This window comes from Rhea pennata, chromosome 10, assembly GCF_028389875.1.
Source record: "Rhea pennata isolate bPtePen1 chromosome 10, bPtePen1.pri, whole genome shotgun sequence".
Lineage (NCBI taxonomy): Eukaryota > Metazoa > Chordata > Aves > Rheiformes > Rheidae > Rhea > Rhea pennata.
Window position 1 is genome coordinate 965,946 of NC_084672.1, and position 15,947 is coordinate 981,892.

Genomic DNA, 15,947 nt, shown 5'->3' on the forward strand with positions numbered 1-15,947 from the left:
GCAAAAGTAAACAGATTATCTTATCTGGCATCTTTGGAGAGTAACAAAGTCATTAGATAACTGATGTTGGGAAATACTTGGATTTAATACTCATACACAGAACTGTATTTAATATACACACATGCACTTATATAATTATATACATAATCATATATAAAAACGTATACATAATCAATTTCCTAATGCACAGAACGTTTCCTTTTTTTCCTGTGCTGCAGGCTATCTCTTGTTTTATATTTAGAAATAGCCTCACATTAAGATTCTTTAGGCCTAACAATAGTAGAAACGAAGACAATACGCATCCTATCTCTCAATGCCTTGCTAAACCCACCAATACCTTTAATTGCAATACTCTCACTTTCGCCATAAGGCAGTCTGAAAGAGACCAGGGAAAGCTAATGATAAAAACTGTAGAGTTAAAGTAACATTCAAGTAGTTTGAACAGTGCTTAGAAGGTGGCACCAATGGTATGTCTGCAACAGACAAGATTTCTTGGCATACAGGTACTCCCATAGCTGAAACATAGAAGTACTCCGCGTTTTTCTTTCCTGGCAAACATTGCTAAGTCTGCAACCACATTAGCTAAAATTGATTAGATAGGGGAAGAAAAAAAAGCAGCTGCATTCTTCATACTATTTGAAGACAGTAAAGAGAGAGAAAAGGAGCAAAATGAGCCTAGACAAGCCCCTTGGTCTGACCCAGTCTACTTATTCTTGTGTTCTTATGTTCTGAGAGAAATTGATATTCACAGCTTTATTTTTCATAATCAACCAAGAAATCCTTAGACACAGAAGGTGGAAGATGATGTCGTGCTAGGAAGGACAGCAGAGTCTCCTATTTAGAAGGAAATTTCATTTCTGGTTTGGTTGGTGCACTGATAACATTCAGTCAGTTTTGAGAATAGGCAAACACTACTAATTCTCTTTTCCTATTTAAAAAGCATTAGGAGACTTAGGAAGCTATATGCATGAACTGTAGACTTGTTCTTCCTCTGTATTTTGGGAAAATATTTAGTGTAGCCCATATACAAACAACATTTCGCATAGCCTACTGTGTACTATCCTGTACACAGATACCCTTAGTGGGTATCCTTTTATGGAATCCAATTTAGGTCACTAAGCACTTTACCCTTCGTTATTTAGTGACCCAATGTTTAAAGAATTTTATTTCTAAAGAGAATTGTTCTGTCAAACAAATTCCACTTTAGTGAAGGAAAAAAAAAAAAAGGTCTGTGTTCTTTTAGAAGACTGACAGCGCTTTTTTAGAGCAATGTTCCTGGCTTCTCCCCCACCCCAGTAGGTGGCTTCAATACAGCTGTTTTGCTAAGCTGTCTCCTCCTTCACCTACACATGCTGCTGCTACTGTTTCCTCACGGTATTTGTTAGCCCCTTGCCTTCTCACTCCCATTTCTCTTCCAGAGCTGCAGCTTTGCTTTATTGCCCTCCTCCTCATGCAACGTCCACGTCTCTTCTGGACTATGCTAATCCTAGGTACCTCCCTCACAGCCTAGACTTACAGCACAGCTCCACAATTCTGTGTTGGTGGCTTTTCTTACCATTTCCTTGAACCATGCTTTCTCTTCAATTGCTTCATGCATGCAGCTCATCCTCTCCCACTCTGTGCCTCACTTTGAGCATAGATCTTTACCAGCTGGAAACTAGTCATATAGAGGGACTTAGGATATTTTATTTATATTGAAAAAAAGCACGATCTAATCTCTACTTGAGTTAGAAAATAAATTTGAATTTCTAAATAACAAAGTTGAAGATGCAAGGCTACAATTAGAGGCATCCTCGTTTTTCAGGAACTCCTGGAACTCCCTGTCCTCAAATTAATGTTATGTATGAGATTTATCCTTTGGGCAATAGTCTGGGAAGCAACAAATCCTACTAGTTAAAGCCTATTTTTTAGTGCCATAGCAATGCTGAACTGGGGTAACTATCTTGGCTGTAAGCAGGCTATTTTAAAGCAATTGTCGCCGAAGGCAATCAAACTAGCCCGAAGAAACAGGGGCCTGCTTCTTTTCTACATGCTACTAAACATTCCAAACTCACATGTGATCACTTTTAAGTGTTTCCTGAGCCACTTTATGTTAAAAAAAATGATTTGTGTTAAGTTTGCGAAGTAGCTTAAACTTATTTCTAGTTCTCATTCAATGCATATTTCACCTTTTTTGAGGAAGGGGAAGGTCTCAAGAAGTGATGAAAATGTGACTGCCTTCAACTATTCAGAAGTCAATGTGCTTGAAAAAAAAATAAATGTATGTTTTCCTAATGAAGTTCTATGAAACACTAGCTCACTTTTTAAAAAACATTAATTAAAAAATATTAATCACTGACCTGCCAATTCCCATGACTACACCTAATATACTCATAAATGGGTTCTTTTTCAGTGTGACCAATATCAGTATTCAGAAGTAAAAATATGAATGACTAATTATTTTGATTTTATTTTTTAAAACATATTTTTGAAATCCCTATGCCATTTCTGCTAAGCCAATACCAGTTTCCATGGAAATAGCAGCATACAAAAGGTTGACATATTTCAGAGAGATAGAGCTACTTAACATCCGCTTGCCTGAAACCACCAGCCAGACTTCAAAATAAAACTGGCTCTCACATCTTGCAAACCAGTTTACAAGAAAAAAAAAATCAAACATAGCATCTTTAAGGGATGTCCCCGCTTAGGTCTTCTATATGTTCTGATAGAAATAAAAAAATACAAGTTAAGCAAGTCCAGACTTTTGTGTTTAGACAATATATCGAAATAGCTAAAGCAGTACTCAGCTCATCATATTCTTGTACTAAGGCTCAAATTAAAATATGACAACATATTTAGGGAGTAATCCCTTGAAAAAGCAGCTAATACAACCAACTGATCTTTTTCATAGCTTTTCATAAATACACGTTTTGCTTCAATCTGTATCTTGTTGTTTTACTTACATTAACTTGTGAAACACTGGTGGCCAACAGTTTCAGTCTCTTAGAGACAGCACATATTCTGAGAAGGGAAGAGCATTTTATCTTTACAAGATTGAAGAAAACACTACCTCTTGAGTAAAAAGGTACCTTTGCTGTTTATCATAAACTTCGGTTTGTTCTCTCTGCTTCCATTCTTCATCAGCTACCTTTTAAATTAGCTTTTGCCCCTGCTAGAGGACAGTATGTCAAAAGAACACCAAAAGCACCCCATGATGTAAGCTAGGGCTCCTAACAGCAGAATTAAGTGCTCCCTCTTTTTTGTGCTCATCTGATACAACTGTCTTCAACTAAACTAGGAAACTTAAGGATAAAAATTGAAATAGCTTTTAAAAACCTAAAGCTTGAAAATCTTTCTTGGTATAACATTAACAAAGGTTTGTGAAAAGATACAAAAATACGTGTTTTATGAAAACCTTAAACAGCATATCAGAACTATCATTTTCTACACAACTTAAGTACTAAGAACTAGCACTGTTAACATTAAGTATAACAGAAAGGTCATGTGTTTCTCGCTCTGTAAGCCCTGCATTATCTCTTACTTTCTGGTATGTCATCTGTAAACATAGTACTGTACATAAGGCTAAGTGACTGATTATTCAAGAACATGTAAAATTTGATCTGATAATGATAAATCTTCATAGAAAACTTAGCAAACTGGACAAGAGGACAAGTTATCTTGGGCTGTGTCTATCAAACATTTTCTTAAAAAATGTTAAATCTACTGCCATTTAGAGCTGTGATTAATTACACAGGAAGGATGCTTGCCATTAAGAGAGAATCACATTTTGGATGTCTTATTTTTTTAAAATGCACTTTTAAAACATAAGGATACTATTATAAGTAGCTCCAACCACATCTGAATCACCATTGCTGTAGCAATGACTACACATAACTGAATTGTACAAATAACTTCATAATGGATCACAATATTGCAAAAGTTTAAGGGATAACCAAAAGACTTTCATTCCCTATCTTTAATTTTTCAGTCCACTGTTCAAAATCAAATGGAAATTTTTAATGAAATGGAAACATAGTTACTTGCAGAACAGAAGACAGACACTGACACACATTCACACACACACGTGCACACACACTGTTAGCAGCACTAAGCCAGTTTCTGTTACAAAGGCATGAATTCATACTACTCAAATTTAGGCACTTAAGATAGTTTGTAAAAGTCTAATATTTCTGGGTTTCATTTTACAGTTATAGAAAAGAACAAACTCTTCTAAACAAAGATTTAACTCTTTCTCCTGACTTCCATGGACTAGTGAGCGAGCTCTTGATTTAGGTATCTAGGCTAAGTGCCTAAAGTTAGGTGAGATAAAGCAGGTAAAGGAAATGATTAACACACTAAGATCTTACTGTAATAAGATCATTTTGTTGGGCTCAGTTTATGATACTCTTAGTAAGGGCATCCAGCAAACAAAATTTCTATCCTTCAAAAACAGAGGAACAAGAAATATGTATGTTCAGAACATGTACACATATTTGGAAGTCTTCTACAAACTTGAATCCTTTTCTACTTTCCTCTCTTCTGATTTCAAAAGCCAAGTACAGCAACTACCAGTGTGACTGCCAGATCAGAGAGAGTGTGAATGGAACAACCAACTACTGCATTTCTGTCTTGTCTGAAGTTGCTCTGATGTGAAGTAGGAAGTTTTTGGCTGGTAAAACACTTAGTTTTTGACACTAGTCAAAAGTGCCTAGAATACTTTTATCGTCTTTGCCCTATGAGGAACGGCTGCGAGAGCTGGACCTCTTTAGCCTGGGGAAAAGAAGACTGAAGGGGGATCTTATCAATATGTAAAAGTACCTGAAGGGAGGGTGTCGAGGGGACGGGGACAAACCCTTTTCAGTTGTCCCGTGTGACAGGACAAGACGCAATGGGCAGAAATTGAAGCACAAGAAGTTCCACCTCAACGTGGGGGGGAATTTCTTCACTGTGGGAGTAACGGAGCACTGGCATAGGTTGCCCAGAGAGGTGGCTGAGTCTCCTTCTCTGGAGATCTTCAAGGCCGCCTGGATGCAACCCTGTCTAACATGTTCTACGTGACCCTGCTGAGCGGGGGAGGTTGGACTAGATGATCTCCAGAGGTCCCTTCCAACCTTACTGATTCTATGGTTCTATGATCTTAAAGTTTCCAAAACTTATTTAAACTCGAACACCAGCACAGGTTAAATAAAGCCAACAACTGTTGTACATAGTACTTGGTGTAAAGGTATAATGACAGCTGGGCCAAATAGCAGACATTTGAATGTCTTCATTCTTTAGGGACAAGATACAAACCACAGATTTTGCCATTACATAGAATAACGGAGTAATTAAAAGCACAATACAAATTATGGCAGGAGATTTATTGAAAGAGTGGTTTTAAATGTATTACAAATTATCTGCATCCATTTAAATATGTGATTTCTACCAATATGGTGATCTCTAACAATTTTTTAATTAAAGAATAATAGCACTTTACAGCTTCAAAGCAGAGTAGAGAGATGAACTAATTAAGGTATAACTGTGAGAGGAAATATAAGAAAATACTGGGTTTCTCAAACACCTAGAGCTAATATCCTATCACAGACCAAGAAAATATTTGCAATTGTCCCATTTCCTCAAGATTTCAAATGCAAAATTACAAACAAACAAAATACTTATAAGCTCTGCATAAATAACCAAAATTAAAAATCTAATTAATTAAAGGCTGTACTTTAAAAGCATTCACAAGTCAATGCAAATGAATCTGTTGTGATGCCAAAAATATTTGCCCAAGGTTAAACCGAGAAAATACATATTAAGTCATTTTTGATCAGTGAGTGATTGCAGTACTTTGTTTTTATACCCAGCCCTGAAGAAAAATCTGACTTGAAGGGACATTAGCATACAAATGGGATATGAACTTCCAAAGCTTATGCAACTGTTATTCCATTACAGACAGCTCAAATCAATTAGGTTGTTAGAAATCAGAGAATAAATCTTTGTTTCAGTTTAAAATATGAGTACTTCAGAGACATATATGAAATTTGAAGCTTGTAGAAACTTAGTTTGTTGAGGGAAAAAAATTAAAAAATTCATTTATGAATGTTCTCTACACCACTTATTTTCCTCCTTTCTTCTTACTTTACTTTCCTTGCCTCTTACTTCCCCCCAAAAATGGAGGGAAGGAGACTAAATTTTCATCTGAAGATGATAAAATCTAATACGCAAGAAATTGAGGGGTGCTTACCCTGCTTACTGGGAAATATCTCATCAGAACCATGACTACAAAATTCCAGGTACCTCTGTAACATGCAGAAGGAAAACAACAGTAAGCTGAAGACCTTGCTGTCAAGAATGAAGGATGATTTCTGCTAAAATTAGAAGAAATACAAGCACTTACAAGGAACAGTTAAAGCAACAACTCAGTTCTTTCCTGTTACTCCCAACTACTCAATTGTATAGATTCTCAACAGATTGGCTTTGCCAAAGCTTTCTCGAAGTTATGTGGAATCCACAAAAACTAACACTTTCTCAAGAACCTATTACAGTTTAAATGTTGGGAAAAAAAAACCAAACAAATTGATGACAGTATCTTACTGAAAAGTAAGAACTAGCTATATACAAAACAAATGAAAGCAATGAAATTTTTCAGAATTTTAATTGCTTCAAAAAGAATTCTGTTTAAATATTTTCTGAACACTGAAGAGAGAACTTAGAAGATGTAAATAAGTACTAAATAATTAATGGTATATGCTTTATTTAATTTTAGCATCTTGCATTTTCACACAGACAAAAAAAACATAAAACCATAAATAGTGGGAAAAAAAACCAAAGTCTGCTGAACAAGAGATCTCTTGTAAGCCAGTGTACAGCAGTAGCAGATTAAATGTTTTCAGTGATTCAAAGCATATGATTGGCCTGGGCAATGCACTGGGCATTCTTGACTACATTTTACATAGGTTATCATCCACTTCTGCTTCATTTTAATACTAACACATGCAATAGACCCTCTGCATAAATAACTGATTTTTGAGAACACTGTAATAAAATGCTTCATTAAACTTCCCCTGCCCATTCACAAACACAATTTGTGATTTGCCAAAGGTGAAATCAATGCCAGAAAAGGAAGAGGAGCCAGGTCTTTATCTGCTACTATCAGGCACTCCAAAGACTTTCATGCACACACAACCATTTACTTCTCATTTCAGACTCTTGTGGGTTTACCTGAACAAATATAAATGTGTATCCACTTGTGGTATATGCAGACCTCAACCTCCACTCTGCAAGATCACTCCTTCCCAAGTATCTTACAGCTACAAAAGAACTTACATCTCTGCCTACATTCAAAAATATCTTTAAAAAAGAAAACAAACAAAAAACACTTCAAATTTCATATGCCACAAGAAAAGCTCAAATTTAAAATTCTTCAAAGATGCACTGTGTTAGATCGGATGTACATGTAAGTTCATTTAAATTTGTGCTTGCCTTTGTTTCTGTATGAAGATAACAGTATAATATCAATCCCAGTTCCTGTTAGCTGAAGCACAAGCAATTAAAATAGTGAGTCTGTAGCTGTTTCTGGGCAGACAGATTGAATCACAGACGTCTAGGTGCAAAGGAGCAAGCATAGCCCAATAGCTGCTTTTCTTTTAACTCAAGTGCACAGCTCTATTTACCTAATAAGCAAATTATTTCTTTCAGATAAACAAGAGAAACAACAAATACTGGAAATAGGTAATTTGAAAATTTTAAACCTAAATAAGAACACAACAATGCTCTCTCATAGTCATGTCATAGAATTTTACCTTTGGCAAAGTAAATAAAATTAAATTGCCATGCTTGGGGTAACAGCTGGAATCAACAAGTGAAGAAGGATGTTGAAATATTGAAGAAAAAATGAAGAAAGGATGTGCAAGTTATCCAGGGAATAAAACCCTCTCCTCCAGAAAACAAAGCCCAGCAGCCAAGACTCAAGAATGCAAGAACTTCAGTTTATGAAACGGAAATCGGAAGTGACCTGATCACTGCACACAGGTCCTCACACAATAAAGAACTCTAGCAGTGAGTGACTTTTGATTCTTGCTGAGAAGCATTAGATGCAATAAGCTGGAAGTTAAACTCAATTGTGAAATAAAATATGAGTCCCTAACTGCAGACATTTGAAAGTGCTTATGAAGAGAAGCTGGTGGACTCGCCAACACTTAATCTCTACAATGAATAGAGAAATCACCCTAAAGCAAGTCATTTTAAATGAGCACATAAATGCAAAGCTAATGAATCACCAGACTTCAAAAAGGCAAAAAGTTAGGGTAAAATCATAAAATATGAAGAATGACTTTTCAAATGATCATTCAGAGAATACCATTTCAAGAACATGCAACACTGCTGGCAAATGTACATTTTTTCCCTCAGTTTCTCTATAAACATGCATCCAGAATATGTCAATCTGATGGAATCCCTGAAATCCACCATCAAAAAAAAAAAAAAAACAACCAAACAAAAACAAAACAAACAAACAAAACCCACCACCCACAGCTGCTGCCAAAACATGGGCCTTTTCTGTGAACTTAGTACACACACTAGGCTTCTAACGCCTGATGTATACACAGGCGGACACAGCAGTGGTTTAGCATTTTAGTATTTAGTGGTTTTGTATTTTACACAGAGAGCTAATATTGTTTTCTTGGTAAAAATCATAATCTAGGGAACAGTTACAATAGATGGACACTTGAACTTTTGCCTTCACAGCACTGTCAATTACCAGTATGACTTTACATTTATTCCCACCTGACATGGCAAAGCTCACAATCCTTCTGGCCCCAAATCCTCAGAACCAGTAATTTGAGGATGGCCCAAGACTCCTGCAGAAGATACATTTAAATAATCTGTAGTCTAGAAAAGCACAATTCTCATTCCCACCCATGCTAGTTTGAACCTTGAGTCATATGTTTTAATCTCTCTTCTAAATGGTTTCTGGCTTTCTGTATAAAAGCACTAGAAAGTTTTGGCATCCATACAAACATCTGCTTGCTTTGAATCTTGGTTTTGAACCCAAATGATTTCCTCTGGCAATTAGTTTCACTTTAACTACATACTGTTTGAAAAAGTATTTGCACCTACCATTTTTTAAAATTCCCACTTCTTAAGTATCACTGAATGTCCTCTTAGGCTTGTATTATGAGACATCACAAAGTTATCTTGCCATACTAGTTCTTCTTAATAGACTGACACACAATCTTAATTAAGTTTTAACATGCCCAAGCTAACTTTTTTCCATAGCTGATCATACAAAAAATATTCAATAATTATGCTTAGTTAGTGTGTTCAGAAATACTTTAGTGCACTAAAGTATTCATTCAGAACAGGCCACCTGCTTCCACTATCTTTTTTATAACCTCTTCCCTTAAAAAACTATGGTAAAATTAACTTTACAATGTCTTCTCTTAAAGAATGCTAGAGCCCTATGATACAATTCTAAAACAAATCATGGCAGCAAATATGGTTCAGTTTAACAAATCAATAAATAATTTGACTAGAGAGCTAGGTCTTTTCTAATAGGATCCTGGTTTGAAGTCTAAGAAGAGCATTAGAAGACAAAAAAAAAAAAAAAAAAAAACCACAATACTTGTGTGAGCGTCTCCCTACTTCTGCTAAGACGCAGATAACGCAGATGAAAACTACTTTTACAGAAACATTCCATTTTCTGCAATACACCAAGAAGTTGTCTTAATGTCAGAAAACACATTAAACCCAGAAAATAAGGTCTTTAAAAAAAAAAAATCAGTGGCTGAACGGATCACGAACAGAAAGAAACAGACACACAAGCGCAGCAGCAGGTAAGGACGCGCCTGAACTCACTACGCGTCCCCTCACGCTCCACGGCAGGAGACGTCCGAGCCGCTTCGCTAAGGCGCTCAGACACTCGCAGCACCCGACCAGCCCTTCGCGCTGCGACAGGCTGCCTGGAAGGAGAAAAAAGGAAAGAAAAAACAGAGGATATAAAACTTTATGCTAGAACCCACACGCGTGTCCACACAGCAACGCAACCCACGCGACTACCGCGGCCTCGCGCCGCGGAGAAGAAGGTAAAAAGCGAAAGGAACCGAGCGCGGGGCGACGGCTCAGGCCCCGCGCCAGGGCGGCCCGCGGCGCGGCGCGGCCGGGCCCCGCCGGGCCCCGCTCCCTCCTCTCCTCTCCCCTCCCCTCCCCGAGGAGCGCGGGGCCGCGCCGCCGCCGCCGCCGCCGCCTCCCCTCGCCTCAGCCCGCGGCGCGGCGCGGCCCCCTCGCCTCGCCTCGCCTCGCCTCACCTCACGCGGCGGCGGAGGCGCCCCGGCCCCCGGCCTCGCCTCGCGGCCCCCGCGCTGCCTCGCGGCCCGCGGCGCCGCTGCCCGCGCGAGGCCCCGCTTCCCCCCTTCCCGGCCTGCCCCGGCGCCGCCGGCCCGCGGCCCCCCTCCCCCGGCCGCGCTGCGCCTGCGCGGCGGCCCCTCTCCCCATCCGGGTCCCTCCGTGCGGTGTAGCAGGTCGGTAGGCGGGAAATGGCGACTGGCTGCTGAGCGGCTGCGGAGCGCCGAGCCCCGGCGGCGGTGTAAACACAGCGGCGCCCGCCCCGGCGCGGCGCGGCGCGGCGCGGCCCGGCGCTGCCGCCGGACCCCGGGGCCCGCCTGCTCGGCACCGCGCGCCCGCAGGTAACGGAGGCGGCGGCGGCTCGGCCAGCGCGGGGTCCCAGCCGGGGATCAGGTGGGGAGCGGCGAGGGGCGGCTGGCGCGGCGCGGCGCGGCGCGGCGCGGCGCGGGCAGCCCCCGCCCTGCCGCGGGGCTCTTGGCCGGCGGCGGAGGCCGCCCCGCCGCGGCCGGAGCGGGGGCGCAGCGCTGGCCGGGGCGGGCCCGCTGCCCCCGGCGGAGGCGGGCGGCGCGGCTGTCACCCCGCGCTCACACCCCCGCGCTAGGCCGAGGCCTGCGGGGGAGGGAGGGAGGGGGGCGGCCGCCGCGGGCCCCTCGCCCCGGCCCGGCGGCCGCGGGGGGCGTAGCTCCGCCGGCCGCATCGCCGCGGGCCTCGGGACGGGCCCGGGGGCACCGCCGCGGCCGGGAGGCGGCGGCGACGCCAACTTTGCCCCTCACCCGCCGCGGAGCCCCCCGCTAAAGCTGCTGGTTTTATCCCCCCCTTTTCCTGTCAGTATTTGGGAGGGCGGCACACGGCAGCAGCTTGTTGCATGCCACATTGATCACCCGCTCGCGTTACGGTGCTGAGGAGCGCGCACAAGCCTGTTGCTCGGTTTTGTAACAGCCAGGAGCAGGTCTTGCTGTTTCTTCCTAACTGCTGTGGTGAGTCGAGACCTGCCTGGAATATTTTCCCCTGTGAAGGTGATTGTAGCACTTGTGCTGGTCCGCAAGCCTACGTTTTCTTGGAGGGGTTTCTCCTAGTCCTCTAGTTGCTTGTGGTTCACTTTTAAGAGTAGTTCTGAGATTGTGTTCGTTGACCATGCCTTCCTTGATAAAAGTTGTTACTGTCCATGAAGAGGCTCTCCACGTGTAACTCTTACTCTGTTGCCTTGGGCAAGTCATAGCCACTTTTGCCATTTCTCCATCAGTAAAATGGGGATAATAATACCTTGGAGAGTTGTTACAAGAAGTAGTTAATGTTTGCAGAGGGCTTAAAAGACCTAAGTGTTATTAATTAAGCCTCGTGACACATTAAGGTAAGAGTTAGCAAACCAGGTTTACACATGGATGAACTGAGGCAGGAAGAGATTATGATTTAGCCAGAGTAACACATTGGATCTGTGACAATAACAAAAAGCAAGTTGTAACTACTTCATGCTGTAGGCACAAGTGAACAGTTCTCTATAACAGATAGACTTCCAAGATTATTTCCCCACCCTTGCTTTCCCCCCCCCCCCCACCCCAGCTACTTTAAAAGTCTTTGCTCTATGGCTTCCAGCAGAAGAGGTAGCTACAAGGACACTTGTGGCTTGCCCACTTGAAAGTGCTTCAGCAGTTTTCGTAACAAGATATATGTTCTAGGATAGAAGCCAAATCCAGACTTAAATTCCATAAAACATCCTCCACTTTTTCCCTGAAAACATTGTGTGGAGCTTGATCCTGTTCCAGTCAATGGAATACACACTGAAGCTGACATTCCTGTTTCATCCAAGAAAGTTGTTTCATTAAGGAAAAGTCGCTTGTCATTCTGTCCCACATTTAATGGTGTTGGTGGTTGGATCATTTTTTCAATATGTAAGCATTCCAAAAATGTTGTAGTTGTATATTCATTTTCATAATTAAAAAGGTAGCTTTATCTTCATACTTCTGAGTGTTGATAGCTTCTTCTCACTGTGTTGATTCTCCAGCACATTGACATGATACTATTGCAGGCTGAATAGCATTCTTGAGTACTCAATATACCAAATTCAAAAGGAAACTTAGTCTCCATCTACCAAAGTTTTTTTCCATATTGCATCGTCATTTATTTTTCTTTGATTGCTTCTCATGCTACTAAGGCTGACACCAACAAAACTATTATTGCCAAAGACTTAAAAATTCGTTTTCTCTGACAGTTTTCTATGCAAATATTTCATTCATATGGAAGAGACTTTCATAGGTGTAAGTGGTGTAAGCTTGCACAGAAGTGTGTGCAACTACTCAAAGTTAGGAACCAACACGAGAAGTCAAACTGAACTGTTTCAACAAGAACTTTCAAGAAAAAAAGCAGACTGCATCAAGTAGAAATGAAATTTGGTAAAGTTAAAATTACTGTGCATTTCTAGACATATATATTCTGACAGAAGCTCGAGTCTTCTGGCTCTTTGGATGACTGGAAGTTCCAGCACATCTTCACAATGATGTCAAGTTAGTAGTTAAAGTCAGTGTAGTTGTAAATCTCTAAAGTTGCCTTTTCCAGTTTATGAGCTTGCAGGTCTTCCCTATTCAGAGGGCTGTATAAGATCTTCCCTATCCACGTACTTTCAGTTTGTTCTCCCTAGGGAAGCCAATTGCTATGCATTATAGTTTTTGGACTTCACTGATGTGAGTCTCTCCCAGACTTAAAGACAACCAATTTCCCCACCCCCTGCACACACCTGCACTCCCCATTTGTGATTGCATCCTCATTCCATATTTCCTCAGGAGAATTCCTCCCAAAGAAATGCCTTTCTGATTCATTCATTACTCTGAATAGACGAGATATGATAGTTCTTACTCTTACTAGCTCAGAAAGTAGAGGACTAAGTCTGAATGAAATTCATTTTATTTGCTAACAGCTTACATTACCACTAAGGTGTTGGTACCAGGATTCTTAAATGGAAGATTGTTTTTCATCTATTGTATAGGAAAATTTTGTTTCTTGTGTATACATCCCAATGAAGTCTCCAGAAAATGCAAATATGCATCATATAATTGCACAGTTGATTTATCAAATCATAATGAAATATAATTTTAGAGTACAATATATTGAATCATGCTGCTATGATGCTGTAGAGAAACAGTAAGCTCCTTACAAGCTTGTTAAGAGTAGCAATCTCATTCAGATTTTGACAGTGTCAGGCCTTGTAGAGTGCTTTAAACATAGGTTAATTTGCTGAAGTGTAATGTCAGTTGTGTTGTGTAGTGTATCGCTTTGGTTTATTTTCAACTACCTCAACATATGCAAGTTTCTTCTCACAAGCAATCCAATCTGACATGTTTACATGCCAAATTGCCTAAGTGGCCATTATTTAGTTAAAAAAATAAATATTTTGCTTTCATAGACAAAGACATTTTCAGTAACACTTAAGTACAAAAAATGTACCAAAAAGCAAGTGGTTTTAGAAGTTGGGTAGCAGATTCTCTCTCCCCCTCTTTTTCTTTTTTAAGAAAAAAAAGAAGTAGCTCACTTTCCAGTAAGGTCAGTTTCAATGATTACTTTGAGTAAGATCCTCTTATACATGGCAAATAAATATGTTTTTGTTGATTAACCCAGTGACCTAAGGAAAATACTTTTGTCAGGATGGTCTGGTATACAAAATAATGAACCAGCACAGGAAGCCCCCTCTCTGCCCCATGCTGTCATATGTATCATCTGAGCTATGTCCTTTATTGCCTCGGTTTCACTACCTGATAGCATTTATTATTTTACTGAGTTCTATGGAGAAGGCTGTGGGAAGCACTGTTAAATGCAGCTGCACCAATACCTGCTATATTGCAGCAAAAAGAATATAGCTTCCTATGGGGAAGGTTTTATGACAGTCTAGCCTCGATGAGAGTTGCATGCATCTAGCTAAAAACAGCTCTGTAGCCAACATTTAGGAAGCCACCTATCTATTACATTAGACCTGATGAGTATCTTCTATCAATTAAGGGACATAGTTGCATGTAAAAGACAGTAGAAACAGATTACTCCTAACAGCCCTAACTCACATTTAAATCCAGAAAGGATTTTTGCTGGGGAAGAATCAAATTAAGATTACACAAGTTATAGGGCATAAAGCACTTCGTAGTTTTAAATTTGTACTTGTTATATTATTGTAGCTTTCAATATAATATTACCATGAAGATAGGTTTCACTAAATAGAGCTGGTAACTTCCCAGTATCTGGGAGATGTGCTACATATGCTTACTAAATACACTACTAAAGATCTGTTGTATTGTCTATTATCAACATACCAAATGTAAGTAACAAAAGAGTTACAAAATTTCAGAACATTTGGAGTAAACAAACCTATAAGAAGTTTTTCGTTTTATACACACACACAAAGTGGTAACATAAGAGGAACACCATTATCAGCAGAGTGAAGGCTCAGAAGGTGGTACTGTAGGGCATGTTAGCATCCTTGAAGGCCCATGCGAAAGAAGGGGAACTTAGCCTTATTTAGGTTCAGTTTAGGATTAGCTAATTTAAGTTTATAAATTAATAAAAACTCAGTTTAATCAGAGCAGGTGTTCTAAGCAATTTAGTTTTAGCTGTACTGATTCAGTCAGGACATAACTCAGTTTACTTTAGGCTATTCTAAAGTATGATTGGTCTGATTCCTCCTGTATTTCAAGAGGTATTAATTAGAGGAAGGCAAGTAACTCAGTCTAAGGATTAGACTATACCACAAGGACTTTACTGGCACAGTTATACCAGCCTAGTTAGTGGTAGAGCCTCTTGTCACAGAGGGAGTCCTTTTTTCCAGCACAAGTTGTATTTGTACATACACATTATTTTGTGTCCTAGTATGTACAAACTAGGAGGCTTCTTTCTGTAGCTATATTTGAGTAGGGGGGAAGAAAGAACACCTCATCTCCCACTTTGTGTTTCTAACAGTGTTGTACTGACAAAACTTCTGGTTTAGACAGTCTAAACTAATAGATTTCATTAATCTAGATAGAGCTTCAACTGTACTCAGCATTTGTTACTTAAGATACAGGGCTGAAGGTGCTAGAACAGAGTCTAATACAAATATATTTATTTCTTACCTGACATGGTAGAATTTTGCCTCATCCATTGTAGTTTTCCTCTGGGTTTGTTCTTCTGTAGCTTACCTCTCACAGCTGGTATTTTTGAAGCATTCACTACTCCAGGAGAGATTGGGCTAACTTGGGTTAACAGAACTAGCTTCTGTATTCTCCTTTGTATTCTTTATATTTTCCAATACCCTTTTAAGTATCCTTTCACGTTGGATAAGGCTACCTCAGTTGCTTTTCTTTCCTTCCCTTCCTGGGAATTTCTCTCACTTTACTATCCTGGGGGAGCTCATTTAGCTAAAGCAGACTTCCTTTTATATGAAATAATGATTTGGGGCTGTGATGTTTGGTCACCTGATTCATATCCATCACCTGGGAGGGAGATAAATGCTATAGGTAGGCTTAAGCTTAGTTTCTTTTAAAAACACGGCTAACTGTAATACATTGCTTATACTGCAGTGAAGTGCATATTTTATACATAAATATATATGTCTTAGAAATGTTAAGACCTTCTGGTAGAAAATAAGAAATAAGTAAAGAGAATTAGTGAAGGCTAGTTATGAGTAGTAG

General features: G+C 40.1%; 1 protein-coding gene across 3 annotated transcripts in view; it reads left to right on the plus strand.

Moving 5' to 3' along the window:
- Positions 1 to 9,994: 9,994 nt before the first annotated feature.
- CTDSPL2 (CTD small phosphatase like 2) overlaps positions 9,995 to 15,947 on the plus strand; it is a 47,170-nt gene continuing 41,217 nt past the window's right edge. For 2 of the 3 annotated variants that reach the window (XM_062584208.1, XM_062584211.1), the window contains exon 1: positions 10,614 to 10,643. The gene's annotated coding sequence lies outside the window, so the exon portion shown is untranslated. Of the gene's footprint in view, positions 10,044 to 10,613; positions 10,644 to 15,947 lie in introns of those variants that run through there. The other variant, XM_062584209.1, reaches the window with a different exon arrangement.